Source organism: Castor canadensis, chromosome 7, assembly GCF_047511655.1.
Source record: "Castor canadensis chromosome 7, mCasCan1.hap1v2, whole genome shotgun sequence".
NCBI lineage: Eukaryota > Metazoa > Chordata > Mammalia > Rodentia > Castoridae > Castor > Castor canadensis.
The window spans coordinates 34,789,795-34,804,508 of NC_133392.1; the positions used below are offsets into that span (position 1 = coordinate 34,789,795).

The following is a 14,714-nucleotide window of genomic DNA, read 5'->3' on the forward strand; positions in this document are numbered from 1 at the left end:
CTCATAATTGATAACAATAATGTATACTTAGCATATACTATTTGAGAATTATTATAAATCATATAAAATATTCATTATGACTCCTACATTTTGGATAATCAACTATATGTCAAGTACTTAGCTAAGTAAATTGCACATCATCCACCATTGTATAACTAGAACATGGAAAAGCAGATATTATTATTACTTTTAATTTTCTAACATGGAAAGGAAAAACAGGAGAACTGTCAGTTTCATACAGTTTATATGGTTGGAAGAACTGGGTTCACAGTTAGATATTCTCATGGCCATTTGATACACATTAAATTTACCACAGATTCATGAAAAACAGTTTTAGGATTCTCCCCTTTCCATCACTTGAGGAGAAACTTGGTCAGTATAACTAAAGAAAGAGACAGTATCAGGAAATTTCATAGGAAAGGCTTGAAGAACTGTGGCTTCTCCACTTTCCAGTCACCCAAGAGAAGCTGTTGCTGTTTTTTGTATCATTGTCAAGCACAAAATATTAAAACAATGGAAATTAACAAAAAGAAACTATGAATAGCAATAGTAGTTTATGTAATGGAGGGTTGGTGGTAGGAAAATTTCATCAAAATGTGCAAAACCAAAATGGCATGCAGAACTGAACGGGGGAATCATCTAGTCATTATGATTCAAATATCTCTGCAAACATGTATGTTATTAGGATACTAATGACAATGCTTAACCAAACATAGGATTTATGAAAGTATCATATTAGTTCCACATTGGAAAATGTACATATTTTCTACTTTCTTAATTTAGTAAATGAAGTCTTAAAAATACCCTGTTACATAGCATTTAATTAGTAATTAAAAAAAAAACCCAAGATCTTACACAGATTTTTACCTATGCATATCATTCCTTTGATTCTCTCAAGTTTGCTTTGTCAACAGTGACATCATTCCATTTTATGGGCTGTGAAACTGGGTTTTGGAGATTCAGTGCCATGGCCAAGGACAAATAGACTGCAGTTTGTATAGCTGAGGATACAACCCTCATCACTGAAATCTTTAAGCAAGACAATAGTTCAAGGAGGTTCATCTGCATTTACTGAGGGGGCTCCATGATTCAATATTTGGTGATTCACCATAATCAGTAACCTTCAGATAAACATGTATTTGGTTAATAATTATAGCATCAGTTGATTAAAATGAATGTCAGAAAAAAATTTTAAATTACAGAATCTGAATGATTCCATGTATCACAAGTCTTTTATCCGGAGTAAATAAGGAGTAATTTGCTACCTGAATTATAAAGCTCAAAACTCCAACATAATTAACCATCTTTTTTTAGATAAAAAGAAACTCTGTAGCGTTCTCTAAGTAGCAGTATTTTTTAATGTCTTAAGAAAGAGTTGTCCCTGCTTTGGTCCTTCTTCCTTTAACTGTGGTGAGGTTACTGCATAGAAATTTCCTCTTGAACTGTGTAAGAATTATAGATGAATATAGATATGCATTTGAAAATCAACTAGTATAAATATTGGTTTGTTTTTACAAATTGAACAAATGGTTCCAATGTGAACTACCACCAATTAATCAGCATATTTTTCAAGGTTCATTTGACTACGGCCTTTTTTCTTTCATCAGTATTGCAGAGAGCTGATTACCTTTATATATAATAATCATTGAAGTGAGGTCAGGTGGGATCCATATTCTGACCTTTTCTCCTTCCATATTAGCTAGTTTGCTTTGTGCTGCTCAATATAAATGTTGCAACCAGATTGTCAATACCTTTGATCAGGACTAAACTTATCTAATGATCAAATTAAGATGACTGACAACAACAATGAGACTTCATATAGAGCTGTCATTAATTTATTTGGGGTTTGGATTTTTTTTTGAAACTTTGTGATATTGTGCATTGTCCATCACAAAATGTACAAAGGATGACAGTTTTACTTTCTTCTTTTCAATAGATTTAACTTTTGTTTCCTTTTCTTGTTATTTCATTAGCTAGGACTTTCATTATGATTTAAATGGGAGTAGTAGGAACAGACATCTTATCTTCTTGATCTTAACCATAAAATATCAATGTTCTTAACATTAGTGCTGGTATGAGCTCTTGGGTTTTAGTTAAATTAGATTTATTTTGACAGACATAAGAAACATAAAAATATATATACAAATGAGGTATTTTATTATGCACATTATGTAGTGTTAATTCATTCTATACATATGTAAGTTCTATTATATTTTTCTATTTCTTATGGTGAAAATATACATAATCCTTTCATCTAGCTTTTTAAATTTTGCATTCCATTACTGTTATTAATATTAATTAATAAAATCAAAGATGAGAAAGGAAACATAACCACGAATACTAACAAAATCTGAAGAATAATTAGTGAGTACTTTGAAGACATATATTCAAGTAGAGTGGAAAATCTAGATGAAATGGTAAATTCCTAGATGCATATAACCAACCAAAATTGAACCAAGAAGATACTAAACAACTTAGTATTTCTATTATATGCCATGAAATTGAAGCAGTAATAAACAGTCTCCCTACACAGGAAAGCACAGGACCTGATGGATTCATGGCTGAAATTTAGCAAACCTTTAAAGAAGAACTAACACCAATACTGCTCAAACTTTTCCAGGAAATAGAAAGGAAAGGAACACTACCAACTCATTCTATGAAGCCAGAATTACACTCATTCCAAAACCCAATAAAAACACAATCAGGAAAGAGAATTATGAGATTTATAGACCAATATCTTTAATGGATATTGATGCAAAGATTTTCAGCAAAATACTTACCAACTCAATTCACAAACACGTTATAAAGATCATATACCACATCCAAGTCACTTTCATTATGGGGATGCAAGCATAGTTCAACATATATAAATCTATAAAAGTACTAGAGCATATAAACAGAAGCAAGGGCAAGTCATATGATTCTCACAACTGATGCAGAAAAAGCCTTTGAAAAAATCCAACACCATATCATGATAAAAGTTCTGAAGAAACTAGGAATAGAAGGAATGTTCCTCAATATAACAAAAGACATATATGACAAACATAGAGCCAACATCATAGTAATTGGAGAACAACTGAGACTGTTCACCTTAAAGTTAGGAATATGACAGGACTGTACACTTTTCCCACTCCTATTCAGTATAGTTTTGGAATTCCTGACCAAAGTACTAAGACAAGTGGAAGAAATAAAAGGAATATAAATAGGGAAGTAAGATTTCAAACTACTCCTATTTAGAGATGACATAATCACATACCTAAGAGACCTAAAAACTCAGCCAAAAAATCTACTAGAAACCAGAAACTCAGCAATGTAGCAGGATACAAAATTAAGATACAAAAATCAGTAGCTTTTCTATATAACAACCATGCACAGACAGAGTAAGAAATCAAGGAAACAATCTAATTTACAATAGCCTAAAAAATAATAAATTAGCTTGGAAAAAATTTAACAAAAGAAATCAAAGATCTTTCTAATGAAAATTATAAATCACTGAAGAGAGAAATCAAAGAAGACATCAGAAGATGGAAAGATCTTCCATGCTTGTGTATTAGTAGAATCAGCACTGTAAAAATGACCATACTACCAAAAGCAATGTATATGTTGAATGCAATCCCTATGAAAATTCCAGTGACATTCTGTACAGAAATAGAAAAATCAATCTTGAAATATACATGGAAACACAAAAAAACCTTGAGTAGCCAAGGCAATTCTGAGCAAAATGTCCAATACTGGAGGCATCACAATACCTGACTTCAAACTATATTACAGAGCCATAACAACAAATTCAGCATGGTATTGGCACAAAATCAGACAGGAAGACAAATATATCAGAATAAGAGATCCAGACATAAACCCATGTATCTATAGCCAACTGATTTTTGATAGAGGAATCCAAAACACAAGATGGAGAAAACACAGCCAATTCAACAAATGCTGATGGGAAAACTAGATATTGACATGCAGAACACTGAAACTAGATCCCTGCTTTTCACCCTGTACCAAAATCAATCAAAGTGGATCAAAGACCTTAATATAAGCTCTGAAATTTTGAGACAACTCCAAGAAACAGTAGAAAATACACTGGAACAAATAGGTACAGGGAAAAATGTCCTAAACTGAACTCAAAAGGCTCAGCATCTAAGTGAAACAATAAACAAATGGGACTATATCAAACAAAAGAGTTTCTGTACAGCAAAGGAAATAGTCACCAGACTCAAGAGACAGCCCACAGAATGAGATAAATTCTTTTCCAGCTACTCATCTAATAAGAATTAATAATCAGATTCTACAGGAAATTCAAAAAACTCTACCCTGAAAATATCAACACAACAGTGAAGAAATGGGCACATGAATTAAACTGGGAATTCTCAAAAGAAGAGGTACAAATGGTCAGTAAATAAATGAAGAAGTGCTCAAATTCCTTGGTTATAAAAGAGACACAGATCAAAACAGCACTTAGATTTTATCTGACCACAGTTAGAATGGCCATAATGAATGGTAGAAAGGCAAAAATGTGGCAAAATAAGAACCCTTATACACTACTGGTGGGAATGCAAATCAGCACAACAACTATGGAAAAGAGTGTGGAGAGTCCTCAAAAAAATAGAGTTAGAACTGCCATATCATCCAGTGATAGAATTCGTGGACATGTACCCAAAAGAATGTAAAACAAGACACAGTAGAGACACCTGTATAATGATGTTCATCACAGCACTCTTCACAATAGCTAAGCTCTGGAAACAGCCCACATGCCCTACATCTGATGAAAGGACCATGAAATCGTGGTATATAGACAACAGATATTACTCAGCCACAAGGAAGTATGATGTGAAGTTTGACGGCAAATGGGTGCAATTGGAGGACATCATGTTAAGTGAAGTTATCCAGGATCAGAATCACAAAAGGTGCATATTTTTTTCATGTGTGAAAAATAGATGCAAAGATAAGCATATACACAAAAACAAGCATGATCATATACAAACTCAGTTGGAGAACATGGTTGTAACAGTGTTACTACTTTATGGAACTCAAAGAAGGAGACAAATGAAAATAGAAAAATAGAGTATAAATAACATACCACACCATAAGTAACATACCACACCATAAGATGGGAAGGTAGAGGATATAAGGATGTGTATTGAAAGCTGTTGAAAAATGTGGGTGTGTAGGAAAAGGGGTAAGATAGAGTATTTGAAGGGATTGAATAGACCAGAGTAAAGCACACCCACAGTAGGCAAAAATTGACACACCCATTTGAACATCAACTTAGATATTAATTATGAAAACCAGGACTGTCAAATAGCAACAGTGTGGGGGGTAGTAACAGTGAGAGGGGGATAGTGAAGAAAGGAGATTAAGGTGATGGTATATGGTTGATGAACTTCATATACCTATATGCAAAAGAACTAGAAAGCCTCTTGCAATTGTTTAAGTGAGGTGGGAAGGGGGATGAAAGGGAGAGATGATGGGGGCAATGCAAGTAATGTACAATAAAAGACTAATCAGAATTTTTACTATGAATCTCTTAATAAATACAAGGAAATTGAAAAAACCTGCAATCTGATAACAATGCAATAACAATAGAACTCAACAACTAAAGCAGCAGCAGAAAATGCTCAAACAATTGGAAGCTGAACAAAACAGCCTATCAGAACCTGTAGGATGCAGCAAAGGCAGTTCCAAAAAGAAAGTTTATAGCCATGAGCTCATATATTAAAAACACATTAATATTTCAAATAAACAACCAAATGCTATATCTCAAGCTCTTAGAAAAACAAGAACAAGTTAAACCTAAAACAAGGAGGAGAGAAATAATTTTTTTAAAGTTCTGAAATCAATGAAATAGAGACCAAGGAAACCATACAAAGAATCAACTAAACAAAAAGCTGGTTCTTTGAAAAAAATAAACAAGATTGATAAACTCCTAGCAAATCTGACTAAAATGAGAAAGGTAAAGACCCAAATTAATAAAATCAGAAACAAAAAGGGGAGCTAACAAACACCAAGGAAATCCAGGGAATCATCAGGGACTATTTGAAAACCTATATTCAAATAAATTGGAAAAGCTAAAAGAAATGTACAAATTTCTAGATACATATGACCACCTAAAACTTAGCCAAGAGGATATTAACCACCTAAACATATTTATAACATGCACTGAAATTGAAGCAGTATAGAGAGTCTCCCCAAAATGAAAAGTTTAGGATCTGATGGATTCTTCACTGAATGCTACCAGACCTGTAAAGATGAAGTAGTACCAAAACTCCTTAAACTCTTCCATGAAGTGGAATGGGAAGGAATTCATTTTATGAAGCCAGTATTATATTTATCTCAAAATTGGAAAAGGGCACATCCAAAAAAGAGAACTACATGCCAATCTCCTTAAAGAATACTGATGCAAAAATCCTCAATAAAAAAAATGGCAAAGTGAATGCAACAACACATTAGAAAGATCACTCATCATGATGAAGTCGGGTTCATCCAGGGATGCAGGGATGGTTCAACATTTGCAAATCGCTAAATGTACACAGCATATTAACAGAAGCAAAGACAAAAAGCATTTGATCATTTCCATAGATGCAGAAAAAAAACATTTGACAACATTCCACACCATTTCATGATAACAGCTCTGATGAAATTAGGAATAGAAGGAATTTACCTCAACAAAATGAAGGCTACATATGAGAAATCTATAACCAACATCATTGTCAGTGGGGAAAAATTGAAAGCATTTCCCCAAGTCAGGAATGAGACAAGGTTGCCTACTGTCCCCACTCTTATTCAGAAATAAAAGGAATACAAATAGGTAAAGAAGAAATCAATCTATTCCTATTTGCAGGTGACATGACCTTATACCTAAAAGATCTAAGAAACTCCTAGATAACACAAACAAACAGCTTTAGCAACATAGGAAGATACAAACTCAATGTACAATAATGAGTAGCCTTTCTATTTATCAAAAATGAACAGATTGAGAAAGAAATAGGAAAATAATTCAATTTACAATAGCCTAAAAAAAATCAAATACCTAGGAATAACCTTAACAAAGGATGTAAATGACCTCTACAAGGAAAAGTACAAATTACTGAAGAAAGAAATCAAAGAATATTACAGAAGATGCAAAGGTCTACCATGCTCATGAATTGGCATAATCAGTATAGTAAAAATGTCTATACTGCCAAAAGCAATCTATATTTTCAACACAATTTCCATCAAAATCCCAATGACATTCATTACAGAGATTGAAAAATCTACCCCAAAGTTCATTTGGACACACAAAAGACCTTGAATAGCCATGGCAATATAAAGCAAAAAGAACAATGCTGGAGGTATCAGAGTACCCGAATTCAAACTATACTACAGAGTCATAGCAATAAAACAGCATGGTACTGGCACAAAAACAGATACGAAGACCAGTGGAACAGATAGAAGACCCATATATGAATCCATGAAGCTATGCCCACCTAGTTGTTGTCAAAGGTGCCAAAAATATACGATGGATAAACACAGTCTCTTTAACAATTCTGCTGGGAAAACTGAGTATCTGTCCACAGAAAACTGAAACTAGATACAGGTTTGTCATCACATCAACTAAAAGTGGATTAAGTGCCTTCATATCAGACCTGAAACCTTGGAGCTAGTACAGTAAAAAGCAGGGAATACACTGGAAGAAATATGCATAAACAAGGACTTCCTCAGGAGAAAACAAGTGGCTCAGCAACTAAGAGAAAGGATCCACAATTAGGACTACATGAAATTAAATACCTTTTTCAAAACAAAAGAAATCATCTCCAAATGGAAGAGGCCACTCACAGAATGGGAAAAAAATCTATGCTCTCTATACATTAGACAAGGGAATGATTGCTAGAATATATATAAAGCTCAAAAAAACTAAATACCCAAACGAATCAATGATGCAATAAAGAAATGTGCAACTGAGCTGAACAGAATTTTTTCAAAGTAAGAAAAATACAAAGGCTAAAAAAATGCAAGGAAAATGCTCACCATCCCTGGCCATAAAGCAAATGCAAAGCCAGGTGCTAGTGGTGCACGTCTGTAATATTAGCTACTCAGGAAACAGAGAAATGGAAGATTGTAGTTCAAAGTCAGATTGGGCAAATAGTTAACAACACCCTATCTAAAAAAACCCTTGAAAGACAAAAAATATGCAAACAGCTGGAAACTGAATAACTCATTGCTTAATGAACACTGGGTCATTGATGAAATAAAAGAGGAAATTAAAAAGTTCCTGGAAGTCAATGAAAATGAAAACACAATCTACAAGAACTTATGACACAAAGCAAGGGCAGTCCTGAGAGGAAAGTTTATAGCCATGAGTGCGTATGTTAAAAAGACTGAAAGATCTCAAAACAATGACCTAATGATACATCCCAAATTCCTAGAAAAACAAGAACAAGCATATCCCAAAACAAACATATGGAGAAAAATAATAAAAATAAGAGCTTAAATCAATGAAATAGAAACCAAAACAAACCATACAAAGAATTAATGAAACAAAAAGTTGGTTTTTTGAAAAAATAAACAAGATTGATAGGCCCCTGGCAAAACTGACTAAAATGAGGAGAGAAAAATCCCAAATTAGTAAAATCAGGAATGCAAAAAGGGAGACAACCACAGACACCATGGAAGTCCAGGAAATCATCAGAGACTACTTTGAGAACCTATATTCAAATAAATTTGAAAATCTTAAAGAAATGAACAGATTTCTACATATTTATGATCATCCAAAAGTGAACCAAGAGGACAATAATCACCTGAATAAATCTATCACACAAAATGAGATTGAAGCAGCAATCAAGAGTCTCCCTAAAAAGAAAAGTCTAGGACCTGATGGATTCTCTGCTGAATTCTATCAGACCTTTAAAGAAGAACTGATACCAATCCTCCTTAAACTGTTCCACAAAATAGGGAAGGAAAACTGTTTAACACATTTTTTGAAGCCAATATTACATTTTTCCCAAAACTAGGCAAAGACACCTCCAAAAAGGAGAACTGTAGGCCAATCACCTTAATGAACATTGATGCAAAAATCCTCAATAAAATGATGGCAAACTGAATTCAACAACACATCAAAAAGATCATTCACCACAACCAGGTAGGCTTCATCCCAGGAATTCAGGGGTGGTTCAACATATGAAAATCAATAAACATAATAAACCACATTAACAGAAGCAAAGACAAAAACCACTTGAAATTCTCAATAGATACAGAAAAAGCCTTTGATAAGCTCCAACACCATTTCATGATAAAAGCTCTAAGAAAACTAGGAATAGAAGGAAAGTACCACAACATTATAAAAGCTATATATGACAAACTTACAGCCAGCATTATACTTAATGGAGAAAAACTGAAACCATTCCCTCTAAAATCAGGAACCAGACAAGGATGCCCACTATCTCCACTCCTATTCAACATAGTACTGGAATTCCTAGCCAGAGCAGTTAGGCAAGACGAAGGAATAAAAGTAATACAAATAGGCAAAGAAACTGTTAAAACATCCCTATTTGTAGACGACATGAACTTGTACCTTGAAGACCCAAAAAACTCTATTCAGAAGCTTCTAGACACCATCAATAGCTATAGCAAGGTAGCAGGATATAAAATCAACATAGAAAAATCATTAGCATTTCTATACACTAATAATGAACAAACTAAGAAAGAATATATGAAAACAATTCAATTTACAATAACATCAAAAAAAAAATCAAATACCTAGGTGTAAAGTTAACAAAGGATATGAACAGCCTCTACAAGGAAAACTATAAACTTCTGAAGAAAGACATTGAGGAAGACTGTAGAAAGTGGAGAGATCTCCCATGCTCATGGATTGATAGAATCAACATAGTAAAAATGTCCATACTCCCAAAAGTAATCTACATGTTTAATGCAATTCCCATCAAAATCCCAATGACATTCATCAAAGAGATTGAAAAATCTACCATGAAATTTATATGGAAACACAAGAGGCCACAAATAGCCAAGGCAATACTCAGTAAAAAGAACAACGCTGGAGGTATCACAATACCCAGTTCAAACTATATTACAAAGCAATAACAATAAAAACAGAATGGTACTAGCACAAAAACAGACATGCAGACCAGTGGAACAGAATAGAGGATCCAGATATGAAGCCATACAACTATAACCAAGTTATCTTTGACAAAGGTGCTAAAAATATACGATGGAGAAAAGACAGCTTCTTCAACAAAACCTGCTGGGAAAACTGGTTAACAGTCTGCAAAAAACTGAAATTAGATCCATGTTTATCACCCTATACCAATATTAACTCAAAGTGGATCAAGGATCTTATATCAGACCCCAAACTCTAAAGGTGGTACAGGAAAGAGTAGGAAATACTTTGAAACTAATACATATAGGCAAGAACTCTCTCAGTGGAACCCCAGCAGCTCAGCAACTAAGAGGTAGCATAGATAAATGGGACTTCATAAAACTAAAAAGCTTCTGCTCAACAAAAGAAATGGTCTCTAAACTGAAGCGACCACCCACAGAATGGGAGAAAATATTTGCCAGCTACACATCAGACAAAGGACTGATAACCAGAATATACAGGGAAGTTAAAAAACTAAATTCTCCCAAAACTAATGAACCAATAAAGAAATGGGCAAGTGAACTAAACAGAACTTTCTCAAAAGAAGAAATTCAAATGGCCAAAAAACACATGAAAAAAATGTTCACCATCTCTAGCAATAAAGGAAATGCAAATTAAAACCACACTAAGATTCCACCTCACCCGTTAGAATAGCCATCATTAGCAACACCACTAACAACATGTGTTGGTGAGGATGCAGGGGAAAAGTAACCCTCTTATGCTGCTGGTGGGAATGTAAACTAGTACAAACACTTTGGAAAAAATTTGGAGGCTTCTTAAAAATCTAAACATAGATCTACCATATGAACCAGCAATTACCACTCTTGGGGATATACCCAAAAGACTGTGACACAAGTTACTCCAGAGGCACCTGCACACCCATGTTTATTGAAGCACTGTTTATAATAGCCAAGTTATGGAAACAGCCAAGATGCCCCACTACCAACGAATGGATTAAGAATATGTGGTATTTATACACAATGGAATTTTATGAAGCCATGAAAAAGAATGAAATGTTATCATTCACAGGTAAATGGATGGAACTAGAGAACATTATTCCGAGTGAGGTTAGCCTGGTCCAAAAGACCAAAAATCATATGTTCTCCCTCATATGCAGACATTAGATCAAAGGCAAACATGACAAGGGGATTGGGCTTCAATCACATGATAAAACAAGAGCATACAAGGGAGGTATGAGGATAGGTAAGACACCCAAAAAACTAGATAGCGTTTGTTGCCCTCAATACAGAGAAACTAATGCAGATACTTTAAAGCAACTGAGGCCACTAGGAGAAGGAGACCAGGAGCTAGAGAAAAGTTTAGTTGGAGAAGTATTAATTTAGAAGGTAACACACATGTACAGGAAAGCAATGTGAGTCAACTCCCTGTATAACTATCCTTATCTCAACTAGAAAAAACCTTTGGTCCTTCCTATTACTGCTTATACTCTCTCTTTAACAAAATTAGAGATAAGGGCAAAACAGTATCTTCCTGGTAGCAAGCAGTTGGGGTGGTAAGGGAAGGGGCAGGGGGAAGGGGAGAGAAATAATCCAAACATTGTATGCACATATGAATAAAAGAAAAAAAAAAAACCCTTGACACAGGCAAAAAAAAAATAGGACTAGTGGAATGACTCAGGGTGAAGGCCCTGAGTTCCAACCCCAGTACCATAAAAAAGAGGAAATGCAAATCAAAACCACATTAAGTTTCCATCTCACTCCTTTTAGAATAGCTACCACAAATAACAATTGTTGGTAAGGATTTGGGTAAAAGGAACCCTTATACAATGCTGGTGGAGAACATCATCTTAAGTTAGCCAGGCTCAAAAGACCAAAAGCCACATGTTCTTCCTCATATGCAGATTATAGACCTAAAACAAACTCAGCAATGTTAGGGGACACAGGTAACACTAGGGAGGGATAAGGCAAAGGAAGATAACTAAAAACTTGAATGTGGTTGATATGCCCACTATACAGGAATACATATAGAAATTTTAAAGTGGCCCAGGTCACTATGGGAAGTGGATTTGGGAGGAGTGAAGAGGACTGGAATATGTGAATCAGTTGGGGTTGTAATACATATAGGCATGGAAACAACACAAGGAAACTCCCTGTGTAGCTATCTTTATTTCAAACTAGCAAAAACACTATGTTTCTCATTTTATCGTTTATGTTTTTTTCTTCTAAAAATTCAAGGAACAGGAAGATAGAGAACAGGTTTTGCAGTTGTGGAGGCAAGGTTGGTTTTGGGGGTAGGGGACACTTGATATAGCTGGGAGGGAGGAGGTAGCAGGGAAAGGGGTAGGAGAATTAATAGAGTGCAAACAATTTATGCACATTTATGTAAATGCAAAAATGATACATGTTGAAACTGTTCCAGGAATCAGAAGAGGGAGGATGGGTGAGAACACTGGAGGGGTGAATTCCAATATGATATATTTGATGCATTTTCAAAACCTTTGTAAATGCTACAATGTACCCAACCCAGCACAACAATAAAAATTTTATAAAAAGGAATTTCACCCACATTTGCCTTCTTTTTTTTCTTTATTAAGTTGCATCTTTTTTTTTATTGTTGTACTGACAGGGGGACATTGTGGGATTTAGAAAAGTTCTTACAATGTATCAAATATATCACACTTGATTCACTAGTCTCCTTTATTTCCCTCCCTTATTTCATGAATAGTTTGAACAGGTATCAGTTTTCCATTTGCACACATGTGTACACAGTATTTACAACATATTTAATCTCCTATACTCTTTTCTTACCACCTCCCCATTTCCATGGGCAACAATAATACCCACGCCTGGGCAGGATCTCTTCCACCCTCCTGCTCTCCAATTTTACAGAAGAAAAAGTAAAAATAAAAAAACCTGACATTTGTGCTTAAGATACTTTACAGGGAGTTTCCTTATGTCATTTCCATGTATATTTGTATTATAACCCAAATTGTTTCATCACCTCTATTTTTCTTCATTCTACCTTCATCCCTCTGTCATGGTTGTTTCCACTGTTTTAAAAAATCTATATTCATTCTTGTATAGAGAGTACCTCAACCATATTTACCATCTTAATCTCCTCCTTTTACCCTACCCTTCCTATATGTGAACTCCCCTTAGTGTGACCTGTTTTTGATAATATTAGTTTATTTTATTAGGTCTATATTCCACATATGAGAAAACATGGAGCTTTTGGCCTTCTGAATCTGACTAATTTTCCTTAAGATTATGTTCTCCAGTTCAATCCATTTACCTGCAAATGACAAAATATCATTCTTCTTTGTGGCTGAATTGTATTGTATATATAGTATATATATATAATATATATATATAATATATAAATCTCACATTTTCTTAATCCCACTCATCAATATTGGGGCATCTTGGCTGTTAATGTAGCTTAAGTATTGTGAATAATGCTGCAATAAACATGGATGTGCAGGTGCCATTGTTGTAACCTGACTCATATTGCTTTGCATATATGCGTGGGAGTGGCATTGCTGATCATATGGCAGTTCCATTTTTAATTTTTGAGGAGCCTCCATACTGCTTTTCATAGTGGTTTTACTAATTTGCATTCCCACCAGAAGTTTTCCTTTGCCCCCTCATTTTCACCAAAATGTATTGTTTGTGTTCTTAATGATATCCATTTTAACAGGAGTAAGGTGAAATCTTAACATAGATTTGATCTGGATTTCCTTTATGGCCAGATGATGAGCAGTTTTTAGGTTTTTTGTTTAGCCATTTAGACTTCTTCCTTTGAAAAAGCTCTGTTCAGTTCACTTGCTCACTTCTTCATAGTGTCATTGATTTTTTGGGGGAGTTTAGTATATTTGTCTCCCTGTATGTTGTGGTTAACATTCCCTTTTTAAGATACATAGATTGCAAAGATTATCTCAAATTTGTATGCTGCCTCTTCAATTTAGAAACCATTGTTTTGTCATAAGGAAACTTTTTAATTTCAAGTAGTCCTCTTTGACAGTCATTTCTCTTAGCTGCTGAGTCATTTTAGTTCTACTAAGGAAGTCATTGCCTATGCCTACATAATTCCAATGTATTCCCTGATCTTTCCTGTATAAAATAAGATACTTAATAGACTTTGAGTTGACACTTATGCAAGATTAAAGAAGGTTTCAGTTTCAGTTTTCTGCAGGCAGATGTTCAGTTTTCCCAACAAAATTTGTGGAAGGGGGTGTCTTTTCTCCATTGAATGTCACATTTGTCAAAAATTAGGTGGTCATAGCTGAATGGATTCATACCTGTATCTTTTATTCTGTTCCATTGGTCTTCAAATCTGTTTTCCTTCACTACCATGCTGTTTTTTTTATTACTATGGCTCTGTAGTGTAGTTTGAAGTTGAGTACTGTGAAATATTCAGATTGTTCTTTTAGCTCCATATAACCTTGGGTATTTGCAGTCTTTTGTGGTTTGCAGAAGAACTTTAGGGTTGATTTTTCAATCTGTGTTATTAATGTCATTTGAATTTTTGATAGGAATTGCATTGAACTATTAGATTGCTTTTGGTAATGTAGCCATTTTCACTTTGTTGATTCTACCAATTCATGAGCATGGAAAATCTTTCC

At 34.4% G+C, this 14,714-nt stretch overlaps 1 pseudogene; it reads left to right on the forward strand.

The window, feature by feature from the left end:
* The window catches only part of LOC141424858 (cytochrome P450 2C18-like), a 408,512-nt pseudogene that overhangs the window by 310,400 nt on the left and 83,398 nt on the right, over window positions 1–14,714 (forward strand).